The sequence below is a fragment of the Canis lupus genome, chromosome 23 (assembly GCF_011100685.1).
Source record: "Canis lupus familiaris isolate Mischka breed German Shepherd chromosome 23, alternate assembly UU_Cfam_GSD_1.0, whole genome shotgun sequence".
NCBI classification, from domain to species: Eukaryota; Metazoa; Chordata; class Mammalia; order Carnivora; family Canidae; genus Canis; species Canis lupus.
The window spans coordinates 39255076-39269153 of record NC_049244.1 but is presented as its reverse complement, the minus strand read 5'-3'; positions in this window follow the sequence as shown (position 1 = coordinate 39269153).

Below are 14078 nucleotides of genomic sequence, written 5' to 3'. Positions count from 1 at the left end.
AAAACTCAAGTTATGAGCATTCTGATTAATACAATGACTTTTCTCCACAACACATTACCTTCCTCAAGCCCATCCATAGTTTACAATTTGGAGAGATTCAGAAGAGAAGGCTAACACTGAGCTTGTTTTGCAAATTTTGCAAATTTTGCTCTTTTAGCAGGAGAATTCACCTATGCAAAACTTGGAAATTAAGGAAATGGACAATTAGCAATTAAAGAAAAGGAGAGTTTGAAGGTAATAGTGTAACCCCCTTCAGAAATAGTTAAATGCCCAGAAAGCCGCAGCTTTGTCATAAATATGAAGCATGCCAACGCTACTAGGCACACTGGAATCTCAAAGGGGATTGAAGACTGAATCATGGGCACTGTTGGACAGGGAGTCTTCTGAGCCATCCTGAGGAAGTCTTTTTGAAGAATTAAAAAGGCCCATCTCAACAGAAGATGTCAGGTTCTTGAGCTGAGCTGCAGGCCCCAGAGGCCCACTCTGGAAACACAAAGGGCACCAAGAAAAACAACTAAGAATTAGCACCCTCCTAGGGCAGGGGTGTCTGAGAGTCAGAGAGGCCCCACACCCGGAGGCCCACCAGAGGTGGTTAGTTAGAGGTTAAATTAATTTTTCAAAAATGCCTGTCCCTTTGGAGGAATTGATGGAGCGGGTTTCCATCCCAAGAACGTTATCTGCTTGAAATCATGAGATGGCTGGGACAGACCCTGAGGTCACCAGGAAAGAAATCAGGCAACCTCTAGAGAAGCACGGAGGTGATAAATCATGAGTACAGAAGGGCAGTGTCCAAGAATTCAAAAGGGATGAAAAAGCAGAATGGGAAAACTCATGATGAAGATATGAAATCTAGGTCATAGAAAGGAAAACTCTCCTGATGCCGAAGCCCGGAAAGAATTTAGCTTTAAAGTCACTTTGGTGAAAAAAAAAAAAGTCACTTTGGTGGGATCTGTGGGCCTCCCCGAATACCGGGCCACAGTGGAACATTTCCGTCTCCACCAAGTTAAGTGGAGAATTCAGCAAATCTCCGGGAAACTGGGGACAAAGAAGCCAGGCTTTTTTAAAAAGGACTGCCTGTTGTTTTCTTCATCTAAATTAGACTCCATTTAGAATATATTTTCAGCTCTACCTTTAGAGCTCTCCAAATAGAAACTTGCAGATAAGGGTGAGTCTCACCACTTCAGTAACTCAAGAGGAAGTTAGACTGTTGAGTCAAATCGGCTTATTAATCAGTTTTCCAAAAGCCTCCTCAGGTCTTTGCAATCTTTTAGAATTCTCTGAAGATAATAAATAAATAAATAAATAAATAAATAAATAAATAAATAAGCAGCAGCAAGTCTCTCACCAGGTACAAGGCAATGTACTAAAAATGTACGTATGTACACAAAAACTCAATCACGCTCACAAATAAAAGGAAATGCACTTAATTCACAAATGGCCATTAAGCCATGCGGTATCAACGGTCCACCATGATTAAAGGTTGGCCATAGTAGGGAAGGCCCTATGCCATGCACCTCATGTACAGGAATTTAATCCTTAAAGAAAATTTTGTGCTAATAATAATGTTAGGTGACCTATGTTAAATGATCTCATTCAGTTCTCAGATTAAACCTTGGAGGAACCCTCTACCGTTAATCCATTTTACAGATAAGGAAAGATTTGAAAGACACTAAATACTTTTCCATGGTCATATAACTATTGAGGGTGGACCGGGGAATCAATCCAAGTGTCTCATCCCATTGCTTGTGCCTTTACCAACTAGACCCTTCCTACACTTTACAGACATGAAAACTGAGCCCTAACGAAGTTAAATAACACCAAAGAACATACAAATGGTGAGTGGCCACATCAGAATTTGAATTCTAGTCTTTCTCATTCCAAACTTCCATGCTTTTAAACTCCATGTTGTATTAAATTGACCTGCACACCCCACCTAACTTCTACTTGGATCTTATTTGAGGATTTCATAAAACGTGAAATCAGGGAAATTCCAAGGGCTTCAACTCAATATCCAAACTCCACAGTAAAAAGCTGTCCCAAAAGAAGGTCCAGATGATCTGCCCTGACCATGGACTTTACATTGCCCTGAAGGATGGCCTCGAAGTACCTCTTGGACAACAGTAGAGCCAATCACATATCACAGTCTATTCACACCTGCCCTGTCAGGGAGGACATAACTATTTAGGATTTAAAGTGAATATCTGTAGGGAATATGGGGAAAGTTTGCCTATTGCTTTGTTTTTTTCATTGACAAATTAAGTTAGAGCTCATAATAGATGGATGGAAGATACATACATCATAGAAAGTAGTGAACATCTGCAGCTATTATCCTCTCCCCTTTGGTGGGGCTCTATTCAAGGTTCTCGGACTTCCCTCAAACCAGGAGTAGGAATGTGACCCAGGCTAGATCAGTGGAACCCTCCCAGAAGTCGAGTCTTAAGTGGAAAGATGGAGAGAGGTTTCTGCAAGTGATTCATTCTGGTACCCGTGGCCTGGACCCAGGGACAAATGGTTCCTGCTACCAAGCTCCCTAGAGCTTCTAAGTCACTGTTTGTTCAGAAACAGGGTCCAGCAGCTTTCTCTTTAATTCTGTCATCTATCACATATCCTCCCACACATTCCTGTTCTACTCAAGTTGGGTAGGGTTGGTTTCTGTTGCCTGCAACCGTAAAATCCTAACTGAATCTCCGGTTGACCAAGGTGAGGCATCTTGACACTGGAATCTCAGCATCAGAATCCACTGTAGATGATGAAATGAGCACTGGGTGTTATACTATATATTGGCAAATTGAATTTAAATAATTTTTTTAACAATCCACTATAGAGATCAAGATGTAAGTGGCTAATGTGGAAAAATGGATGAGAGGAGAAATGAGGGCTGTTTTGAGACATTTTGTGGGTTTCTGTATAGTTTTACACACCTGAAATCTTCTCTATCCCTTGCATGATTCACACCTTTCACTGTTACTCATCATTTAAACCTACAGATTTATTGTCCTGGGAGAAGCTTCTCAGCTGTCTAAAGCACGATGTTAATGAGGACAGCTCTTCGGACTTGATTTTCTGTGGGCTGGTTACCCGAGTTCTGAGTCACAGACAAGAATGGTACTTGAAACCCGATCAAAGCTCTTTTGACATTTCATAGGGCTGGAGTAATGAAGCTGATGGACAACACTAATCACCGCCACAAAATCAAGTTCAGCTCATATTTCTTAAGATCCTGTTTCATGCCAGGTAGTGCATTAGGCATCTCACATGCATTATCTCATTGGCCATCAAGCAGGCACTTGTGAAAAATAGATCCAAGTGTATTACAAATGAGTGACATAACCACATCGAAGAGGGTGAGAAGGGGAGGAGCTGAGCTAAGTAACCTTGGAAAATAGTATCTTGACTCAGTACTCTAAGGCTAAAGATGAAAAAAGGAAGTCATAAACACTGTACTCTAGTTGGTAAATTTGTCTCGTACAGGAGTATTGGGTTAATAATTCTGAACTCACTTTATATGTATGCCAGTGTGGAACATATAAGAAAATATATTGCAGATAATGGGAACCAAGTTTCTTACTGCTAGAGAAAGAAATTGTATAGAAGACAAGGGGGAAGCTAGAATAAACCCTGCAGTGTTTGATGGGAGTGGGAAGGAGCAGTGTGAACTTATTGCTATTTTTTTAATTATGGTCAAATATACGTAACATAAATGTTTACTATTTCAACTCTTTTTAGGTGTATAAGTCAATGTCATTAAGTACATTCACATTGTGGTGCGACCATCACCACTATTCACCTCTACAACTTTTTCATTTTCCCAAATTAAAACTCTGTACCCATTAAACAGTAACTCCTCAAAAATAAAAATAAAAAAATAAAAAAATAAAAAAATAAACAGTAACTCCTCATTGTCACACTGCTCTGCTATTGTAGTGTCTTTGACTTTGGTATCAAGTCTAATAGTTATTTTAGGCAATAGAAAGATGATGATAGATGTTAAATGATAGGTAAACAGATGAGATAGATGATAGATAGATAGATAGATAGATAGATAGATAGATAGATAGATAGATTAGATAGATAGATGATATACATGTTTGCGTAGCTTAGGATACACACATGTGTGTTCTAATTCAGTCTGTCTCCTGAGAGAGCCTACAAGTAGTAATAGCCCAGTAGCAATGAGTACACCTAGTGTCCTGATCTTGGTTTCTAATACCATGTTCCAATGAAAAAAAGAAGTGCTCCTTGGAGAGATGGTTGATTCCAGGCCTGGAGCAGGAAAAATCCAAGATGAACTGGGAGCATCTCATGGTGGTAAAAAGTAAAAAAGTAATTAGAAAACAGAAGAAGAGAAGGCATGTTAAAACGCACAGGATTCAACTTGAAAGACCTTGCAATGACTGGAGCTGGAGCAATCTGGGCAATAAAATAAATAACAGTACTATTGGATTATAACCCCCCAAAATAAATATTCCTGAGTCCATAGTAAGTAAATGATTGATTGAATGAATGAATGAATGCATACATACATTCATAGATGGGAGAGAAAGTACAACCCTTGCTTACAGAAGAATTCCAATTAATAAATGTAAACAGAATCAGAAAAATAGAAAATCTCTATTAGAACACCACAGGAGTACATGCTGAAGGCATAATCCACTGAGAGACCCTGGAAGTAGTGAATGAATATTTAAGAAGGAACAAGATATTTCCATAATCTCAAACTATTCCCCTCCCCAATAAATATTTATTAATTTCAAAGGTTAAAAAAAATGGTTATTTTACAGAAGGGAAATCACTTTAGCCAAATGATCAAGGCTAATATCACTGGTGACGTTATTATGATGGGATGTGCCACCTGACATGATCCACTGTGAGGGGCAGACACATCACCTCTGTAGCATTCCTTCCCCAAATCCATAACCCGTATCATCCTGAGAAAATGGCAGACAAATCCGAATTGAAGGACATTCTACAAAACAACTGATCAGTATTCTTCACCACTCTCAAAGCCATGAAAAGCAAGGAAAGAGTGAGGAACTGTCCTCAATAAGGTAGGGGTGGGTAGGCCGAGGAGACATAATGCTCAAATGCACGGTAATGTTCCAGATTGGATTCTGGAACAGAAGACTTCAGTAGGAAAACTGGGAAAATTCTTCCATCATCTGTAGTTTAGTTACTAGCATTGTGCCAATGTTAATATCCTAGTTTTCATAATTATACTATATTTATGTAAGATTTTAACATTAGGGAGAGCTTGGTAAAGAGCCTAACTGGGGAACTCCCTGTACTGTTTTGGCAACTTCCCTATAAGTCTAAAATTATTTCAAAATAAGAAGTTTGTAAGGAATAAACAATAAAAGTTTCTTAAGCATCTGAAAGAAGATGAAAGCACACACAGAGTAAATACACCATCTTTCTAGACAAAGAAGGCACATTTTCATTTTTCATGAATTAGTCACTCATAGTAGGAGTTCACCATCCCTCCCTCCCAGGAGTGTAGAAGTCTAAAGGGCAATTGGTCAGGCAATGTATTTAGGAAGCACTATGGCATATGGTGAGGCAGATCTAAATTTGAATTTGGGGAATTGGCCTCGGGAAAGCTGTTTCATACCTCCAAAAGGTAAAAATATCCTTCCAGGGTTATTGTGGAAATTAATTGAGGTCATGCTAAGAAAGCATTTTATCCATAATTGGCACCCAATAAAAATCCTTTCTTTTCTTTTCTTTTCTCTTGCTTTAAACATTTTTGAATACAAAAGAAAAACAACATGTGGTAGCTTTTACATCAAGCCCTTATAATCTAGACTGAGACAAAATATACGCATGTGTGAAACAATTACCAAAGAACAGCTTTACAGTCTGATGAAATCAAATGCTGAGTTCCACGGGTGGGGGGATGAGGGGGGTGGCCGCAGTGCATGCTCGAGTGCAACCCACACTAAGGCAGAGATGGGAGCATTGGGAGCTAGCAGCCAGCCCCCCTGGCAGTCTTCAAGAGGATGGTGTGCACAGACAAAGGATGCGACTGGGAGGGACGTTTGAGCCCAGAGGGAAGAAAGCAAAAGCCTGAAGACTGGAGTGGGTCTGGGGGGTAGAGGGGTGCCAAGTATTTCCACCTTGCAGATTAAAGCAGACCAGTGGAAGATACGCTCATTTGGAGCACAGGGGTAATTAATGTAGGAAAACCCCAAAACCATCCTGACTAACAAAGGAATGGAGCCAGATTCTGGGGGGCCTGAAAGGCAGGCTGAGTCATTCTTGATGCCAGAGGCAAAAGTGGCTGTGACAAGCCCGTGAGTAAAAGTGGGGCTCAAGGGAAGCAGATAATGTTTTCGTTTGAACTGGATTTGGTAGCCACAGAAGTGTTTTAGGCAGAGGAGATGTGTGATCATAGCATGGTATCTCAGGCAGGGCTCTGTTGCAGGAAATCGGAACCGCTGTGGAAGGAATTCGGTGCTTAAAAAATCATTGAAAGGCCTGGAGGATTGAGCCCTGGGCTGTTCTATTAGAGGCACTGCAAACTGGCGAAGCCTTTTTGAAAAGCTGTTGGTTGGCACCTATCGAAATGAGATGTGTATAATGTTTGACCCAGGAATTCCATTTTAGAAAAAAACCTCAATTCCAGAAACATCTGTCCAGGAAAAGATATTTGTGCATCAACACAAAGCTAAATACACAAGACTGTTGGTGGGAACATTTATTTTTTTCAACTCGTGAAAAATTAGAAACTCTTAAATGGGAAAGGTTAAATAAAGTAGGACACATAAAGGTTAGTTATTTAGGAGGTTAAATAAAGAGGATATGTGCTCGTTAAGAGAATATATGGAGCCTTTACGGAAGGATATCCCAGATAAATTGTTACTTGAAAAAATAAGTCACAACTAAAAGTCATAGTATGTCCCAGTGATGTGTTTTCAAGTGTACAGATTGAACAAATGCAAAGCAGCGTTCACTGTGCCTGCCACGTGGGGCAGGAGGCAAGAGTGATGGGGAGACAGGCCTAGAAGGCTACGGTGGTTTCCTCTGAATATTCCTGCGTTGTTTGAACCTTCTATGAGGAGGACGCACTTGTGCATGACCTGTGTGCTAAAAATATCACTCAGTGGTCACTTTCTCAGAACTTGTCCGTCCAATGCAGTAAAGTAAACAAGCTTGGCCTTAATTCAGATCACGATGGGTGGGGGGGGGGTGGTGGTGGTGAGCAGTGACATTCCTCTTGGGTAAAAAATGAACTATTGTCCATCTCAGGTAAAAACGATGATGGAAATGGAGTGCCAAGCCAATGTCTCCTGATTTTTCCCTAGTGGCTTGTGCGTAGGGCAGAGGGGTGGGAGAGTTCATGTTTCCCTCGTGTGCCGGTTAGGTTGTACCAAAAGAAACATATTGAAAAGATAGGGGCACTCGGGATTGTTGGGAAGACTGAGGAGCTAGGCTTGGAAAGCAGACAAAAAAGGGGAAGCCAGAGACCCCAGGAACACAGAAAAGCTCCGAATCCAGGCGGAGTGTTGTCAGGCCATCCCCACTGGGGCCAATGCCACCCAGCTCTGTCTGCCATGACTTCTCTCCAACAGACTGTGCATCCTGCATCACTCCCTAAAAATCCCAAGCTTTGGTGGAAGTTCTTACTTGCCAAGCAAACAAGGAACAAGGAATGAAAGGTATTTGTCACCCTCTTGGTTTTAGGGTGGGCATCTGGGTCCTGCCCCTCTCCAGGACCCCACAAGGAGAGATGTGTCTCCAATAGGAGGATGGATGCTCTGATGCTGAGGGAGCCAACAGTGACAAATGTCAACCACACTTGGGTTGACTGAATATTTCACCTGCTTATTAATCTGATGCCCCACCTGCCTGTTTGTTTGTCTAAGTCTAGAAAATTCATTTGCTTCTGATTTCTGAGGACTTTAAGTTCACTTGACACTATACCAACTGCATGAAGAAAGAAGGCTCCGTGGAGAAAAGGGAGGCTCGCTTCTGCAGAGGGCATCAGTAGCGGCGTCCATGAGACATGTATTTATTGAGCTCGGGAGCAGAGGAGGTGACTGATGCCCTATCCCCACAGGTCTCAGATGAAGCTATGTGCCCCATTTCAAGTGCCCCATCGTATCAGGAAATGAAGCAAATGATTGGAAAGAGTCTAGGCTGGCTGGCTGTGAGGGCTGGGGGGGTCGTATTCATTGCCTTCAGCAGGCTGATAGGTTATATTCCAGAAAGAAGTTATTCAGCCTAGACAGGGAGACAAAAAAGCAAATTCAATTGAGGTTCATAAAACTTATGAAGCATATGCTGAAAAGTGTCTCAGCAACTCACTCCTCAGCCTTGTCCCATAAATAACACAAGGACAAAGGGGTAAGGGAAATGAAATTGGAGACAGGGGAAAAAAAAAATCTCTTCTGCACAACAAGGAGTTTAGATGAGGAGCAGTAGTCGCCAGAGCCCGCGAGATAGCAGAGTGTCTTTGGAAGGCCCATTTCATTTTGATTTTTTTTTTTTTTTACCACTTTTGGCATTTGCAGGTATGTGGTATTGGCACTTCTTGATTTAGGATGCAATTATATGTTTATTGGAAAAGGAAGGACTCAGGGGGTGATTATTTCCCACATGTAAGAGCAGGTCATAAATGCCATACTCACTTCTGCTTTTCACCCCAGGCTCTCCATATGACCCTCGGCACTTTGAGAAAGGAACCGCGAGAATTTTTTCTCCCAGGGAAATCCCTGGGCGGATGCGGCCCCGAGCAAAGAGGGGTCTGGAGATCTAGCCACATCTTGGCACGCATCGGAGTCCCTGCGTGCGGATGGCTGAAGCAACTTGCCAAGGCCGCTTCCAGCATTCTCTTGCTTTTATTTTACCAAGCCACCCGGAGGAGTGAGGAGGGGAATACCAGACTCCAAACTGCAACCGTACCCTAAAAGCCCCTTGCCTAAAACTACATCCCTCTTTCTCCTCCAGGAGACCAGCAGCCAAAATAAAGGGGCGAGAAGATGCAGTTAATTAGGAATGTTGTTGAATCTTTTCCTACGGGGCCCAGGAAAGCAAGTAGGACTATGGCTGTTCTCTCTCTGGCCATTCTCTTGGTTTTAGGTCGAGTCACTCCCGGTCAAAGTGAAGAGGCAAGAACTGCCTCTGAAATCATAAGAGAGCAGTATCAGTGTGGTAAGCACAGCCAAGAAGCTGGGGCTTGTGACCAAGAAGAAAAGAGGCAGGACAAGAAATCAGGCTAAAACAGGAACAGAACGAAAGCCCAGCCAGATCTGGAAACCCCGTGGCCTGTCAGTCAGTGTCCTCGCAAAGGACTGCTTCCATTTAAATTTTTTTAAGGAACAAAAGACATAGGAGGCCAGATGCCACAATTTAAGACAAAGCAAGAGCCAGGAAGGCCAATTCTCCTGCAGAGAGCTACATTATCTATTGTTTCCGTTATCCACTCACACACCCTCTGTTTTCACATAAAATCTAGTGCCTATTTCAAAAAGAGGAAATTTATGTCAGCTAGCCCATTGTTACGGAAGTTCTTGGTATCAGTTAGAAATGTGCACAGCCGCAAAGAACAGAACACCTGAGCACCAAAGACTTCAATAGATAAGGATTTATTGGTCTTCTGTGAGAAGCAGGCTGGCGATCAGAAGTCGAGCAATAGTTCAGAAACTCAACATTGGCATCAGGATCCCAGGCTCCACGCTACCTTCTGCCCCACACGCCTTCTGCTTTAGGCTTCCAGCCTCATGCTTTGTTGCCTCGTGCTTCCAAAACAGCTGCAGCACCTCAGTCTTCCCATCTACGTTCAAGCGGGAAGAAGAGGACAGAACAGAAAGGGGAAGAGTTTGTATTGAGAAAGCAAATGCTTTCCTCTAAATCGCTTAGCAGCATTTTGCTTACAGCCCGGTGACCAGCATGGCATCCCCTAGCCACTCTCAGCTGCAAGGGAGTCCGAGAGGTGCGCATTTTTAGCTGGACATATGGCCCACCCCTAACAAACTTACCATCCTGTTAAAAGTGAAAATGCATGTCGGACAGACCACCAGCAGGGTCACCAGAACAGTCGGCCTGTGCGTCGTGCACAACCACAAGCAGAAGCCCAGACAAGCAGCGAGTCTGCCATTCGGTGCGAGTGTTGTCATCTGCTGAGCTCCGAGGGTTGTGTGAAGAGCACCGGCATCGTATCCTAATGTGCAAATGTATAACGCTGACAAGTTTGCATATGGATTGGTCTTAATGGCTCAGGCTGTCACATCTATAAAGTGGGTCTAAGCAGAGCTGGAATTATCTGGTGTGAAACATGCGTTTCATTTCGTTTTCTCCTCAGTTGCACAGAATCTTCTATTTTTGTGATTGTTTTCATAATTACCCAGTTTCCAATTCCTATAAATAAAAAAAAAGCCCCTAACGAAAGTCTGCCTTTATGATTGTTGCTGTTAAGTGAGGGGGCATGGATCACACGGATCTTCGAGTCCTATTGTCAGAGCTCCTGCATCCCCCCCCACCCCCACTGCTGCTGCCGCCAGCCCCTGGGCCCTTCCAGGCCGAGGCAGAGGGAAGAGAGGGAAGTGAGAGAAGGGGGTGAGTGGTGGGGAGCTGACACAGAAGCTGCTCTGGCACCTGGTCCGACAGCCCAAGCAGTTCCTAGACGCAGGTCCCGAGGCCAGGGCTCTCCAGAGAGGCTCTTGGGCCCTCGGGGATGACGCTGGGCTGGAGGGTGCTCAGATTGGAACCGGCGGCAGCTACAGAGGGCCCAGGAGAATCAAAGTCCCTCAGCCCTGGTCCCTCTCTGGGCCTCACTTCCTCGATCCACGCCTCCAGAAAACAATGAACCATCGGACGCGGAGGCCAAGGGCTACCACTGTGCACTGTAGTTTCTTCCAGAAGATTCCTTCTAGAATGCACCCCACTCTGTGTGGGATGACCTTGCTGACAGGCCACTGCCGGTGCTCCTGCGGCTGTGAAACAACCCAGTAGCTCAGGGAGTTCCTGACCACAGGACCATGTGACAGGTCTGAAACCCTCTTGAAGGTCTCTCTTTACCTTCGACTCTTGCTACAGGCTCTGAGCTCCCTAGGCACCATACTAAATGTCATTTTCTCCGAGAGGCCTTCCCTGGCCACCCTCCCTCCCACGTTAGCTGTTTCCTGGCTCTCCTTCGTTTTCCTTCAGAGCACTCCTAGGACAGCACGTTGCCTACGTGTCCGGGAGCACCGTGAGGGCGAGCACCGAGCCAGCACTCTCCCCTGGGCCTAGTGCAGGGCCTGGCATGCTCGGTAAATGCCAGCCCCATGATGTGGGAGCAAATCCTTACGGAGACACCTAGTCATGACCTTAAATGCTTTGCAAACATTAATTCATTTAATTCATTTAAACTTTATAGCAACACTTTGAGGTCAATGTTGCCATCTCATTTTTTCTGGTGAGAAGAGTGAAGCTCGGAGAGGTTAAGGTCGCAGAGAAACTGGCAGAGCTAGATCCAATGCCAGACAGCTGCTTCCACATCGTAGAAGTTTCCATAACACGGTGGGCTGGGCCGTTAGCAGGGTACGGGGATCTCACTCAGCTCCGCTGTTACCTTTTTCTCTCTTCTCAGACGTCGCTTCCCTGCAGCTTAAAGTGACCCTAGATCTCCATTAATACTTCATTAATTGGGCACAAAAAGAGTCACTGGTAAATGTATTTAAAACAGTCTCAAGGTCCTTAAATGCTCGGGAGAGTCCTAGGTTTGTTGGAAATAACATTCATTTTAAAGCCAGCTGTGAACATGGTCATCTCTTTCTGCTCAAGGAATTTCAGGGACAGCAGAGAGAACTTACTGAGCGCCTACTGCATGCCGACAGTAGCAGGGCTAAGGCTTTTCAGATCCTTTCAACGATCCTGCAACGAAGGCAACATCATCCCATTTTCAAGTTGAGAAACAGAGGTGTCACGAGTTTCAATTAATTGTCTAAGTTGTGTCATAAGGAATAAGTAAGTGGGGGACTGGTATTCCCATTCCCCAGGTTTCACCATTTTGTGAAAGAATTAAGCACCTACCAGGCCTGAGGTCCTCACAAAGAAAAAAAATCTATGAGGCAGGAAACATTCGACCACGGTCTCAAAGGAAAAAAAAAAAATCCATAAGGCATCATACGATCCGTGAGAGGGTTTAACAACCTGAACTTCTCCATCCCAGTGAGAGAAGGTGCTACATTTCTTCCGACGATTGTGCCATTTCTGAAATGACCACAGAGCCACTTCACAAATCGCGTAGGGGAAGGAGCATCGTGACTGGGCTGATGTATCCCTGCCCAACTTCTCCCAGAGAGACAGCCCACCTTCCTCACTGCTCCTTTCTGCAAAGATTTGGTGTGGGGTTTTGGGCTTTGGTTTGTGTGTGTGTGTGTGTGTGTGTGTGTGTGTGTGTGTGTGTGTTTTGTTGTTGTTGTTGTTGTTGTTGTTTAGTTTTATTCCAAAGACCAAACCCATCCTCACAGGATGAAGACTGGCCCATCACTAGAGATGGTGATGAGGTTGTAATTATCTCCATTTCACAATGGAGGAAGTAAAGACTTAGGAGCTTGAGTAAATTGCCTGAGGTCATTTTTTTGTGGTCAGCACAGCCTCCACAACCTCCATGGGATAACACTCCATGGATAACCTCCATGGGATAACACTAAACCCTGGCTTTTCCTCCATTTCGAAGAGGAGCTTCATTGTCCAGCATAGGATGGAGAGGCCAAGTAGAAGGATGAAGACAACCATGTTGTGGGCATTGGCAGCATCACTGGAATAAGCTCAGATTTTGACCTTGGAGGCTGCCACATCTACATGTGTTAAAAAGCCACTGGATTACTTCATTGTCCCAACTCAAGAGGTTTCATTAGTGAAGCATGGGTGGTTCTTGCCTCCATAGAGAAAACGTCATCAGGTGCTCTCTGTAAAATGCATTCCCCTAGACATTGGGGCTTAGAGATTTCTAGAATTACTGTTCCTCAGTCAAGCAAATGGTATGTTTGAAGGACCTCTAGGTCCTTTAGATGACAGACCACATATCATGGTGGTCATGATGGCTTGGAGCCTTCCATGGGCTCTGGAGTCTGACTTCTGGGTCCAGCCCCCAATCTCTGCCACCTATCGGGTGAATCACCTTGGTATCTCCCACCAATAAAATGGGAGTGAGCTGGAACATTCTTCTGAGGGGCCGAGGGGGCCCTGGGCTGCCCGGCCACCTGACCGTGTGCTGAGGAGTGGATAAGTTCATGGAAGCCAAGCCTTGAGCACAATGCTGGCACTCAACAAGCTCTGCTATTATTTCTGCCCCTTCCAGCTGGAAGTCAGGGGTCCCACAGGAGCCACTTCTGTCCAGCTGGGGGCAGTTAACAGGGCAGAGGGGGCCTAAACTGCTCTTCCCTCAACCATCAGCAAGACATTGCCTTAGGGTGCTCTGACTCCAGACTGAACCACACCGGCTCCCCACATGAATCACTCGGAGTGTATGAGCCAGGAAGCATCCCTGCCTCCTGCCACCACGGCCCGTGGGCAATGTTTGCCGAGGAACACCATCGCTCATGGAGAAAAGCGACGCGAAGGGAAATACCCAGGAGCAGCTTGTTTGCAAAGCAACCATCCAGAATCTAAGTACACTTTTTCAATAAAAATGCGCGAAAATACTGTTTTCCTTTGTTTATACCATTTCTAGCAACGAAACGTTGTCTAAGAGACACATTACCATAACTGCAGTCACCCTCTGTGCACATAACCTGCTTCTTTCACAAAATATAATTATTCCCACTCTCCATGCTTTTAGCCAAAGATTAACTTGTAGCAATTTAAAAGGTCAAAGCTGGGATCACACTGCGTGTGTTTTAATCTCCAAAAAAATGTAAATTGGGCAAAAATTTCAAAAATAACAAGCCCTGTGGGTAGACTATATATTCATGAAAAGTTTCCCATGACATATGAACTGGTCTTTGGATAACCAGCTTTGCATCTGAGCAGCAGATGTAACCTCTGATGAGGTATTAGCCATGGTACAGAAAATGCTGATGCTTTATTGAAAAGGAGCAAGCAAACAGAATAGAAGTATCGTGGCCTCCGAAACATTCCATGGTTGAAATGAA